A 12,040-nucleotide genomic window follows, 5' to 3' on the forward strand; every position below is an offset into this window, starting at 1 on the left:
AATTCTGGTTAATTGACAGGGAAGGAGCCCACGACAAATACTCAGCCCTGAAAAAGTATTCCTAACCCAAGCAAGAGCCTAGACACCCAACAACCATGATGTCAGCTTGAGGTCTTATCACTGTGTCCACAAACCAGGTAATACAAGGATAAATAATGTTCAAGGACAGATTCCAAAGCAAACGTAAATCCTGTTGGGAACAGAGCTTGAAGGTTAGATTCTTACTGCAAATACACATGGCTAGAGTAACTGATCTGTGAAGTACTCTTCCTGGTGGTATGATGAAAAACTAACACCCCCATCACTATATATAAGCTATGAAGCCCCAAGGAAAGCTAATTTTAATACAGTGTTTGAAAGATAGGTTGTCCTAATGCACTTTCTTGTTAAGTGAAAGACTTGTGGAAAATTTTTTATTCCATGCCATATTGTTAAAATTCCTTTGAAAACGTGTCATTTCCCTTCTACTTTTCTGTGTTAATAAGAACAGTAATAAGGTATGTATCATTCTGTGCATGCAAAAGGGGAGCAGAACAGAATAAGTCTAGCCTTATTCCATGACATAACAGAGAAATAGAATCCAGTTCATCTTAGCAAGTATCTATGTATTTATTTATTGTGCTTAGGACTGAGATGAATACTGCCTGCCTATGCTGGGAGCCGCTGATAGCAATTGTTTCCTGATCTCCTGAATTTAAATAAAAGTCAAGAGTAGAAAAGTGCCAATTTAAATTCTCGGTTGGCTGGTGTCCAATTAATTGAGTTGTCACCACACTTGTAGAATGGCCTAGAATAAAAATTTCATAAGGTACCAGAACCTTAATATTGCCTTGTTCTCAGAGTTCAGGTGCGGGGGTCCCAGATCTATTAATACGTCAGGTGTCTCTGGTGTCTACTGGCAGGGCACTTTGTGCTTGCCACTGTTCACTTGCCTCACTGACTATCTGCCCCTCACCAAGCAGGACAGTGCCTGCCACACAGCAGACAGCCTTCATCCATCCATTCATCCATTTCCCTGTGAATGGCTGTCCAAGGCTTAGCACAGCCATTCTCCAAGAGGGGTCCCCCAAAGGCAGCATTAGCATCACCTCAGAGCTTATTGTAAGCGTCCATTCTAGGCCCCCACCCCACACCTACTGAGAGAGTCTGCGGGGGTAGGGCACAGCGCTTGACCGTGCAGACTGTCCCATGGAGCCATTTGCTCTGCCAATTGCCATGCAAACTGAACTCAGTGAACCGACTCCCAGTCTCATGTCTTTCTCACTAAAAGCTTTGTGAGAAGATGACTAATTAGATATTCTTGAGCCTGGTAGCATGGCAGCTGGCAAAGTCTCAAAATACAAAAAAAAAAAAAAAAAAAAAAAAAGATGATCGTTCGTTCACACAGAATTGTCCTATATCATGCAGAAGAAAATACTAAACTCGTGAGCAATGAACATGTAGGGGAACTTCGCTGTCACAATCTGCTCTGCAGCAGCCCCAAAACCTTAAACAAAGACTGAGGTGCAGATGTGTACAGACAGGCACCCCCATAAACAGGTACCCATTCTGAGATTCTGACTCGGTCTCTGGCAGAAAGTGAAAGAAAGTGAAAGTTACTCAGTTGTGTTTGACTCTTTGCGACCTCATGGAATTCTCCAGGCCAAAATACAGCAGTGGGTAACCATTCCCTTCTGTAGGGGATCTTCCCAACCCAAGGGTCGAACCCAGGTCTCCTGTATTGCAAGCAGATTCTTTACCAGGGAATCCCAGGGGACTTTGGTGGCAGAAATTCCCCACCCGAAAGAGATAGAAACTCACCTGCTTGTCTTTTTTTAGGGCATCAAGTCATTTCCCACCTAGGACCCTAGGATGATTTTTTTTTTTTTTTTTTTGCCATGCCATGCAGCATGCGGGATCTTAGTTCCCCAACAAAGGATCAAACCCATGACCCCTGCAGTGGAAGCCAAGAGTCCTAAGCACTGGACCACCAAAGAAGCCCCCCCTCCCAGGATGCCTTTAAGAAATAATTAGAAGTAAAGAAAGAAATCATGTGGGTAATGCAAACACGGAATCCCAAAATGACTGGAACTAGGAAAGGGTTCGTTTAAATTTAAACCAGTAAGTATTTTGTTCAGGAGAAATGTAACCATAGAATGAGTTTGGGCAGAGAGGCCAAGAAATACAATGCAACACCTGATGCAGAGGATGGCCCTGTGAGGCTTCCTGCTTACTGACCATTCACTTCAATTTCGAAAGCAACAACCTCACCTCAGGCAGTGGCAAATCCTCAGCTTAAACAGACTTGCCCTTTTCGATGCTTTTGTCTTTCCAGCTTCCTCCCACGGGAGGTAATTAGATGCTGTGACTTAAAAGACTTCTGCCTTCATGAAACATGGAGGGACAAAAATAAACAAATGAAAGAGATGGTGGCAGCAAAGGGTTTGATCACCTACTTTAACCCTGTTCATAAAGAGTGGAAAGTAAGATGAGCAGATAATTGAGCACTCAACTGAAGCATCTATCCTCAAACACCTTTTGAGCCCAATGGGATTTTTCACAATACCACCAAATAACGATTCTTGCATGTTTATCAGCAGATGCTGAAAGCGGCTATAAAATAATATCACCCTAATCATTGGGGCTAGTAAATAACAATAATGACATCATTCCTCCAGAGATATCCCCTGAATAACTAGGTTATTCTGTCTCTTCCAAATGGTGTCTCTCTGCTACCTCCTGCAGCATGCTATTCCAGGAAGGCTTTAGATCCTTGTCTCACAAGTGGGTTCAAATCCACTTCAAATCCCAGATCCCCTGGGACTTTGGGCATGCTGCTTTGTGCCCTTCAGGCTCAAAGGTAGTTGGAAGGCTGACAAACACGTCTCTAATAAGCCAAGCACATTTTGGAACTGGGGCTCAGTCAAAACCAGCCCCCGTAAGCTAAATGTCCAATGACAGATGAATGGATAAAGAAGATGTGGTGTGTGTGTGTGTGTATACAATGGGATACTACTCACCCATAAAAGAATGAAATATTGCCATTTGCAACAACATGTATGGACCCAGAGGTCATCATACTCAATGAAGTTAAGTCAGACAGAGAAAGACAAACATCACATGTTAACACTTATATGTGGAATTGAAAAAAAATGATACAAATGAGCTTATTTTCAAAACAGAAATAACACAGACTCACAAAGAAAACAAACTTATGATTACCAAAGGGGAAAAGGGTGGAGAAGGGATAAATTAGGAGTTTGGGATTAACAGATACACACTATTATATATAAAATAGATAACCGATATGGTCCTACTGTAGAGCACAGGGAACTATATTCAATATTGGGTAATAACACATATGGGGAAAGAATGGATATGTGTAGATATATGTATATGTATAATTGAATCACTTTCTTGTACAATTGAAACTAGCACAACATTGTTAATCAACTATGCTCCAATATAAAATAAACATTTTTAATGGCTGAGTAATATTCCATGGTGTATATGTACCACAGCTTCCTTATCCATTTGTCTGCTGATGGGCATCTAGGTTGCTTCATGTCCTGGCTATTATAAATAGTGTTGCAATGAACATTGGGGGGCACGTGTCTCTTTCAGATCTGGTTTCCTCAGTGTGTATGCCCAGGAGTGGGATTGTTGGGTCATGAGGGAGGTGGGAGGGGGGATCGGGATGGGGAATACATGTAAATCCATGGCTGATTTATGTCAATGTATGACAAAAACCACTACAATATTGTAATTAGCCTCCAACTAATAAAAATAAGTGAAAAAAAAAATAAACATTTTTAAATGGAAATATGCATATGTATAAAAGAATCACACCTGAACTAACACAAAATTGTAAACCAACTATACTCTAATATAAAATATATGTTTTTTAAAGATCAGCTCCCTTTCCCTTCTTTTGCAAAAGTAAAACTAAAGGACATAAGCTTTGCTCATTTGCTACAAGATTTAGGTTTCAATGGACGTCAAGCTTTATCATCAGTGTGCACTCAAGTGCCACATCTACATCACCTGCGTCTCTTGTGACACTGCTGGCAGCTCAGGGGGTCGGGCTGGGCTGGCACTGGGCATCTCTAACAAGCTACACCAAGCGAGGCTGGCACTGCTGATCTGTAAGTTGCTTTGAACAGCCAGGGTCTGGAATTCAGGAAGCCCACACTCCAGCCACGGCTCTGCCATGCAGAGTATGAAAAGTTGTATGAAAAGTTGTCAGGAAAGTGTCAGGAAAGTACTAACTCACACTATGATGCCAAGGCCAGGTGGCCAGATTCGGGCCTGAGGGGAATGCAGGATTTCACTGCAGCTCTACCCTAAGTGATTAACCCAGTGATGCGGGGGACCCAGCTCCATTTCCACACGTGGACTCTGGTGAAGAAGACGGGGATGGCCCCGAGAACACTGAGGGTTGGCTGAACTCTCACCAATGTCCTTGTCCTTCTCATGCATTTCTGTAACAAATACATACTGAATTGCTCTTTGGGGCTAGGCTCTCACCCCACCAAGGGAAACTCATAAAAATAAGACAAGAAATATTCTTAAGTTTCAGTTCCCATACCACTTCCTACTGTCCTCTGACTGCCCTTCAGCCCACCAGCACGTATGTGCAGAGATGGATACCAACCAAAGGGGGGCGCTGTGGGTCCACTACCTCCCTTGTGAAAGAACCATGCCCCAGTGTAGACAAGCTACCTTGAAGTGTGTAATCATTATATGTGCAATGCACCTTCACTCATGGGTTTGAAAACTCCATCTGAGGGCATGCTAGGATAGTGAGCTGAGGCCTGGGTTCCTGGGGGCAAATTTCCTGAGTACCTCCATGACTCAGGAAGGGACCAACTGCACCTCCCTCTAAAGGAGAAAAAAGTGAAAGTGTTAGTCACTCAGTCGTTTCTGGCTCTTTGAGACCCTGTGGACTGTAGCCTGCCAGGCTCCTCCATCCAGGCAAGAATACTAGAGTGAGTTGCCATCCCCTCTCTAAAGGAGAAAGTATTCTAAATGCGGCTTGGGAAATGATGACTTCCTAAGGGCTTAGAACCCAGGTCTATGTCTTTAGGGACACTCTGTTTTGCCAAGAAGTAGACTCAGGACTTCCCAGGTGGCCCAGTGGTAAAGAATCCACCTGCCAAAGCAGGAGACACAGGTTCAAACCCTGGGTTGGGAAGATCCCCTGGAAAACGGAATGACAACCCACTCCAGTATACTTGCCTGAGAAATGCCATGGACAGAGGAACCTGGCTGACTACTGTCCATGGGGTGGCAAAGAGTCAGATACGACTTAGCAACTAAACTACGACAACAAGACCTCACTCAATTTGACTGTGAAAAAAAAAAAAGAACTTTTTTGGAGGCAACTGAAACCACCCACAGGCCATGCTTCCTGGTACTGCATATATAACTCGCATACCCAGCAATGCCTGTCCTCAAAATAAATGCAGAAGTAGCAGACTATGCTCCTAGGAGCCAAAACTAGCATGCGACCATTGTTGAACAAAACATGCCTAGCTCTGGTTAACTCTGACTAAAGAGAGATTTAGAGATGGGTGGCATACACTGAGCACAGAATACAACACAAGTCATTCATTTTCCAAAGAACTGTGCTCACTAGAAGTTGGTTTCCTTTTCCGGTAAAGAACACACGTGGGGAAGGCACAGGTCATAAAGCAGAGGTTCCAGAAGGATGGAAGTGTGCAGCCCACTTCCACCCAGCTCACCGCCACTCCTCAGGCCCTTTAGGTTCATTGAGCACCAGCTCGCTCATCTGTAACAGGACCACAGAGCCTGCCCTGTGTACCTACTGAGCCTGAAAGAGCTCCGTGAACTCTGAAATCCTCTACAAATGGAAGTTCTCTCTGTTACCCGTGGAACAGAACAACATCTGCTATAACGCGGTTTGTTTAAAATTAACCTGATGTGCCAGGCAATGAACACAGACACTGGCAGAATGGTAATAATATGATATGCCGGACTGATTAAAATTTTAACTCTGCCATCCACCCCCACCTCCTTGGAAAGTTAATGAATTAATGAATCTTTAAAGGACAGTCAGGGAGGCCTTAAAAAGAAGAGGCCTTTCTGAGAAAGGAGAGAAAGTGGTGGATTACAACTTAATGGCTTCAGAATAATGGTAATTTCCCTATTTTCTTCACTTCCCTTAGCTCAGCTAATGGCTTCATTAATGGCCACGCTCCCCAGCGAATAATAGAGGCTCTTGTCACATCCATCATAGTCACGTCACAATAAAACCAGTTAAATACAGTCCAGCTCCCTGGCCCATGCCAGTCAACACAAGGAATCAGAATTAGGAGAACCACCCATACGAAAGCTTGTAAGTTAAATTCCTTTTAACAATAAGCACGCAACAGGCTACTGGTAATGCAATGTTAAGTGTATTGTACATGCCATGTTGAAGAGATAGCTATGGCAACAATCAAAAAGCTGTGACGATGAGCTTCTCTTTATTACAAGTAGAACCACAATGTCTTTTTATTTCCTTCCTTCTAGTCTGATCAGAGTAGCATATTTTCTCACAATTAGCACAATCATGTCAAATCTGCAATGTCATATCATAATCTAAAATGTCACTTCATAAAATCAGGCTGTTTGAATGACTGAGTCCTTTCTTTTCAAAAGCATCTGGTGTAGCTGAAAGGTCTTAAATCTGTAGACCTTTCCTTTCCCCTTTTTTCTCCATACATCTTGGTGACTTTCCTCAAGGATATCAGTGGTTCTTATTAACCAAGGTACCCAGTATGGCTGCTTCACAGCTCTGCATTGGAAGTAACAGGATTCTGGAAGCTTCTGGAGTATGTCTTGGTGTGTGTTTGGCGCACCTTAGGAGGAAACTGATTTTTCCAGTACTCAAGCTACTCCTGGTAGTTAGGACGTTTTAGAAGCTGCATTCATTCACTTTGGGCCACTAGGGCACCGTTAAGTGTCCTGAAGCAATAACTAACTGAATGGGACCCGGATGACCTGAGGCCAACAGGGAAAGCAGCTACCAAAAATGCCTCATTTACTCCCAGGAAGTGGTGTCTGCTCCAGGGAGGGAGGGGCTGGGGTGATGTGAATTATACTCCAGGAAGATCTCTGCTGTGAGGAGTAGAAACCTGACATCTGTGACTGGAGTGGCTTTTCTTTGTTATATTTTGGTCCTATCTTTTAATGCAATTTAATGGGATTCATTCTTTCAGAATCAGAGAAAATGAAAAAAACAAGTCAATCTTGAGCTGGTCAGTGACGGTCTTTGTTCCTGCTGATATCGTTAGCGTTTCCCCCTCTGGCACGCAGCTCACGGCAGATAACGATTTGTCCCTTTAATTTTAAGAATTCAGAAGGTGGTGTGCATTTGCAGTGCTTCCCTAATCCCTCCTTCTGGCAATGTAAATATGAACCAGCTGGACTTGGTAAGGTTTTAGGTATTTCATTTTCGTCCTCATCTTGAAATACTGTTTATATTTAACATTTCTCTTTATTAGCAAATGTAATATATAAACCCCTTTGCCATTCTCTTGAGTAACCCCAGATTAACGAAAGTGCACATATTTTTGGCAGATGCCTTACAGTTATTTCTAATTGAAACAAGCTGGTGTGGCGGGCTATGGGAGAGGAAAACAGATGACGTCTCATATCTAGCGACTCAGACCCTGTCCTTCGAGTACAAGCAGAATGTAACACTGAAACTTTCAAAGTGACATGTGGCATTTGCCCTTCATTAATGGGAAGCAAATGGTACTCTTTGAAGTTGTGAGGGCAAGAGTGAAAGCTACTAACCTGAAGATACATATGTCCAAACTGTAGGCTGTGTGAAAGTCACTCAGTCATGTCTGACTCTTTGTGACCCCATGGACCATACAGGCCATGGAATTCTCCAGGCCAGAATACTGGAGTGTGTACCCTTTCCCTTCTCTAGGGGATCTTCCCAACCCAGGGGTCGAACCCAGGTCTCCCACATTGCAGGCAGATTCTTTACCAGCTGAGCCACCAGGGAAGCCCAACTGTAGACTAGGGAGGGTATATTTCAATCTTAGAGATTCTTGGGTGAGGGGAGGAGTGGGGACTCTGGTGGAGAATTTCAGTGGATCTATTCTGCTTCCAGTCCACATTGAGTCTCATCAAAATAATAAAAACAATACATAGCTACCAGTATTGACCACCACATGAATGCCAGGTATTTTGATTTGTGTGTAATGGCTTTTATTGTGCCCATTTGACAGATGAGGAAACTGAGAGGCAGTACAGCACAGGGGAAAGAGCATGCCCTTGGAATCCCATAGAGCTGGCTTCCAATCACACCTCAGCCTCTCTCTAGCTGTATGATACTGAATGGGTCAGTAATGTCTCTAGTTGTTATAGGTAAAATGGGGAAGATAATTCTTACCTTCAGGGTGGTAAGCAGAGTTAAAAAAGCAAACAGGTAAGCACAAGGTATATAATAAGGCTTAATATATGATACTGTTTTGTCTGCCCATAATTCTCCTAAGACAAACTAAATTTGAAGACTGCCTAGAGTTTAAGAAAAATGACAGTTCTATAATCCACCACAGGTTTATTGGAGGATCACAAAAAATTCTAGTTGGCAGAGGCTGTCTGTTTATCTGTGTGGAGCCATAAAGATTCTGTTTAGCTGAGAACACGTCAAAGAGAGACAAGAAAGGGACATGACTGACAGAGGGCAGATAGTTTGAATATCAAATGAATGTCTTCAGAATGGATACTGCATAGCTATTAAGGGAAAGAGGACGGTAGCAAAGAGAAGTCATGGGACTTTAAGATCAGCCACACCTGCATTCAGACCTGGAGCCATTTCCTTAGCTATGCACCCTGAGTGGGGGCTTCCCACTCAGCAGTAATGTAGGAGACAGAGGAGATGCAGGTTCGATCCCTGGGTCGGGAAGGTCCCCTGGAGAAGGAAATGGCAACCCAGGCCAGTATTCTTGCTTGGGAAATCCCATGGACAGAGGAGCCTGGTGGGCTAGACAGTCCATGGGGTCACAAAAGAATCAGACATAACTGAGCGACTGAGCACAAATGCACGTAGCCTGAGTGATCTCTTTTCTGAGGCTCAGTTGTTTCATCTGTAAAATGGAGGTTGTCTTCATTTAATAAGTTCTTGTCAGGACTAAATGGGATAAGGCACATAGGGCATCTAGCACTAGATTTTGTCCCTGTAAGGATTCATAATTAGGAATAATTTGGGGATTGAGGGTTGCTTTATCTCTTTTGTTGGCAGCACTGGGTCTTTATTGCAGTGCACGAGTTTCCCATGGAATGTGGGATCTTAGTTCCCGAACCAGGGATTGAACCCACATCCCCTGAATTGGTAGGCAGATTCTTAACCACTGGACCACCAGGGAAGCCCAGTCTTTTTCAAAGCTGGTCTTGACAGATCAGGATCCAATTGTTCTGTCAAGCACATCAATGGGCTTTGCATTTTTTTAAACCCCTGGACCACACTTGGAATAGCAAGGCTTCAGGGCCCATTAGAAGCACCAATGTACTTCTCAAACTTTCAGTTCAGTTCAGTCGCTCAGTCATGTCCGACTCTTTGCGACTCCATGGACTGCACCATACCAGGCCTCCCTGTCCATCACCAACTCCCGGAGTTTACCCAAACTCATGTCCATTGAGTCGGTGATGCCATCCAGCCATCTCATCCTCTGTTGTCCCCTTCTCCTTCTGCCCTCAAGCCCTCCCAGCATCAGGGTCATTTCAAATGAGTCAGTTCCTCACATTGGGTGGCCAAAATATTGGAGTTTCAGCCTCAACATCAGTCCTTCCAATGAACACTCAGGACTGATCTCCTTTAGGATGGACTGGTTGGATCTCCTTGCAATTCAAGGGACTCTCAAGAGTCTTCTCCAATACCACAGTTCAAAAGCATCAATTCTTTAGCACTCAGCTTTCTTTATAGTTCAACTCTCACATACATACATGACTACTGGAAAAACTTTGACTAGACGGACATTTGTTGACAAAGTATTGTCTCTGCTTTTTAATATGCTGTCTAGGTTGGTCATAACTTTCTTTCCGAGGAGTAAGTGCCTTTTAATTTCATGGCTGCAGTCACCATCTGCAGTGATTTTGGAACCCCAAAAAATAAAGTCTGACACTGTTTCCACTGTTTCCCCATCTATTCCCCATGAAGTGATGGGACCAGATGCCATGATCTTAGTTTTCTGAATGTTGAGTTTTAAGTCAACTTTTTCACTCTCCTCTTTCACTTTCATCAAGAGGCTTTTTAGTTCTTCTTCACTTTCTGCCATAAGGGTGGTATCATCTGCATATCTGAGGTTATTGATATTTCTCCTGGCAATCTTGATTGCAGCTTGTACTTCTTCCAGCCCAGCATTTCTCATGATGTACTCTGCATATAAGTTAAATAAGCAGGGTGACAATATACAGCCTTGACATACTCCTTTTCCTATTTGGAACCAATCTGTTGTTCCATGTCAAGTTCTAACTGTTGCTTCCTGACCTACATACAGATTTCTCAAGAGGCAGGTCAGGTGGTCTGATATTCCCATCTCTTTCAGAATTTTCCACAGTTTATTGTGATCTACACAGTCATAGGTTTTGGCATAGTCAATAAAGCAGAAATAGATGTTTTTCTGGAACTCTCTTGCTTTTTCAATGATCCAGCCGATCTTATGGGGTTAAAAAAAAAGCAGATCACAACTCAGTAGATCCTGAGAACTGTGTAAGCAGCCTCCGGGGCTCTGACCCAGATCCAGTGAACCAAGAAAGTCTGGGGCTGGGCCCAGCAATCTGTATGTTTCTAGCTGTCCGGGGTGGGAGGGGGTCAGAATTCTGTGAGGGCCAGCACCTTTCATATAGTAAACATTCAGTGTGTGTGTGCTTAATCGCTCAGTCGTGTCCAACTCTTTGCAACCCTGTGAACTGTAGCCTGCCAGGCTCCTCTGTCCATGGGATTCTCCAGGCAAGAATACCAGGGTCGGTTGCCATGCTCTCCTACAGGGGATGTTCCCGACCCAGGGATTAAACCCAGGTCTCCCACACTGCAGGTGGATTCTTTGCCGTCTGAGCTACCAGGGAAACCCAAACATTCAATACACACCCCAAAATATCTGTTTGATTTCAATTCTTGGTAAAGAGTTCCTATATCAGAATGGGTAGATTTTCTTGGATTGAGTCAAATATCTGTCAGTGTCTCTAAGAGACTCTGATAGTAGGTGGGAGGTTGGTCTAATCACACCTCAATCCGCCTTTGGGGGAGGAGGAAGATGGCCCACATCTGGGTCTATTTCTTACCTTACTTCATTACAAACCACCTACACCCCCTCACATCCTGTGCGGGACCACAAGGACATGGCTATCAGAGCCTGCTTCACAGAAAATGCCTCATTTCCTATCATTAGATGCTAGAATTGTTTAATCTTACACTACTGATGGGGCCATTTCTGCTTCTCACTAACCCACTGCCTTTTCCCCCTCTTCTCTCAGTGCTTCATTTCAGGAGGATGGGACAAAGGGTCCTCCCTCATTATTCCCACGTCCCCAACAGAGCTGAGCTCTCTCCACAGCTGGGAGCTAAGCAGCAGGGAGGAGACACAGAGCTGCCGCCAGGGGCTGGCCAGAATGAACCTCAGTCAAAGCTCCTGGAAATAAACAAGGACCTCCACTGCGTGTTATTTTCCTTGAAGTGCCACGGCAAGATCCAAGGGCTCCCAATTACATAAGCACTCTTGAGAAAGAACACATTGGACAAACCAAATTTAGGCATCTCTTCCTCCTCCTTTTCCTTCCAATCTCTCAGCTTCCATCGCAGAGCAGGCTCTCAGTGGCTTGCACCTGAACCATGCAAATCATCTCAGAAAGCCTCATCTTTGATCTCTTATAACCAAGAGCCTGGATGTCGGAAAATATTTGTCCCTGTGTATACGGACCACTATCCCAAGCTCTGTCCATCCTTGAACTTCACTCCTGCTTCACCAGGCCCTCTTTTTGATATCTGTTGCCATTTCTACTGAATTTGCCTGCAGGATGTTAAGAAGGCTTTTCAGTCTCATGA

The 12,040-nt window shown here is 43.9% G+C and overlaps 1 protein-coding gene across 1 annotated transcript in view; it reads right to left on the minus strand.

Moving 5' to 3' along the window:
- The window catches only part of AFF2 (ALF transcription elongation factor 2), a 526,427-nt gene that overhangs the window by 479,563 nt on the left and 34,824 nt on the right, over positions 1-12,040 (minus strand). The gene's annotated exons all lie outside the window — the stretch shown is intronic.

This window comes from Muntiacus reevesi, chromosome X (genome assembly GCF_963930625.1).
Source record: "Muntiacus reevesi chromosome X, mMunRee1.1, whole genome shotgun sequence".
NCBI classification, from domain to species: domain Eukaryota; kingdom Metazoa; phylum Chordata; class Mammalia; order Artiodactyla; family Cervidae; genus Muntiacus; species Muntiacus reevesi.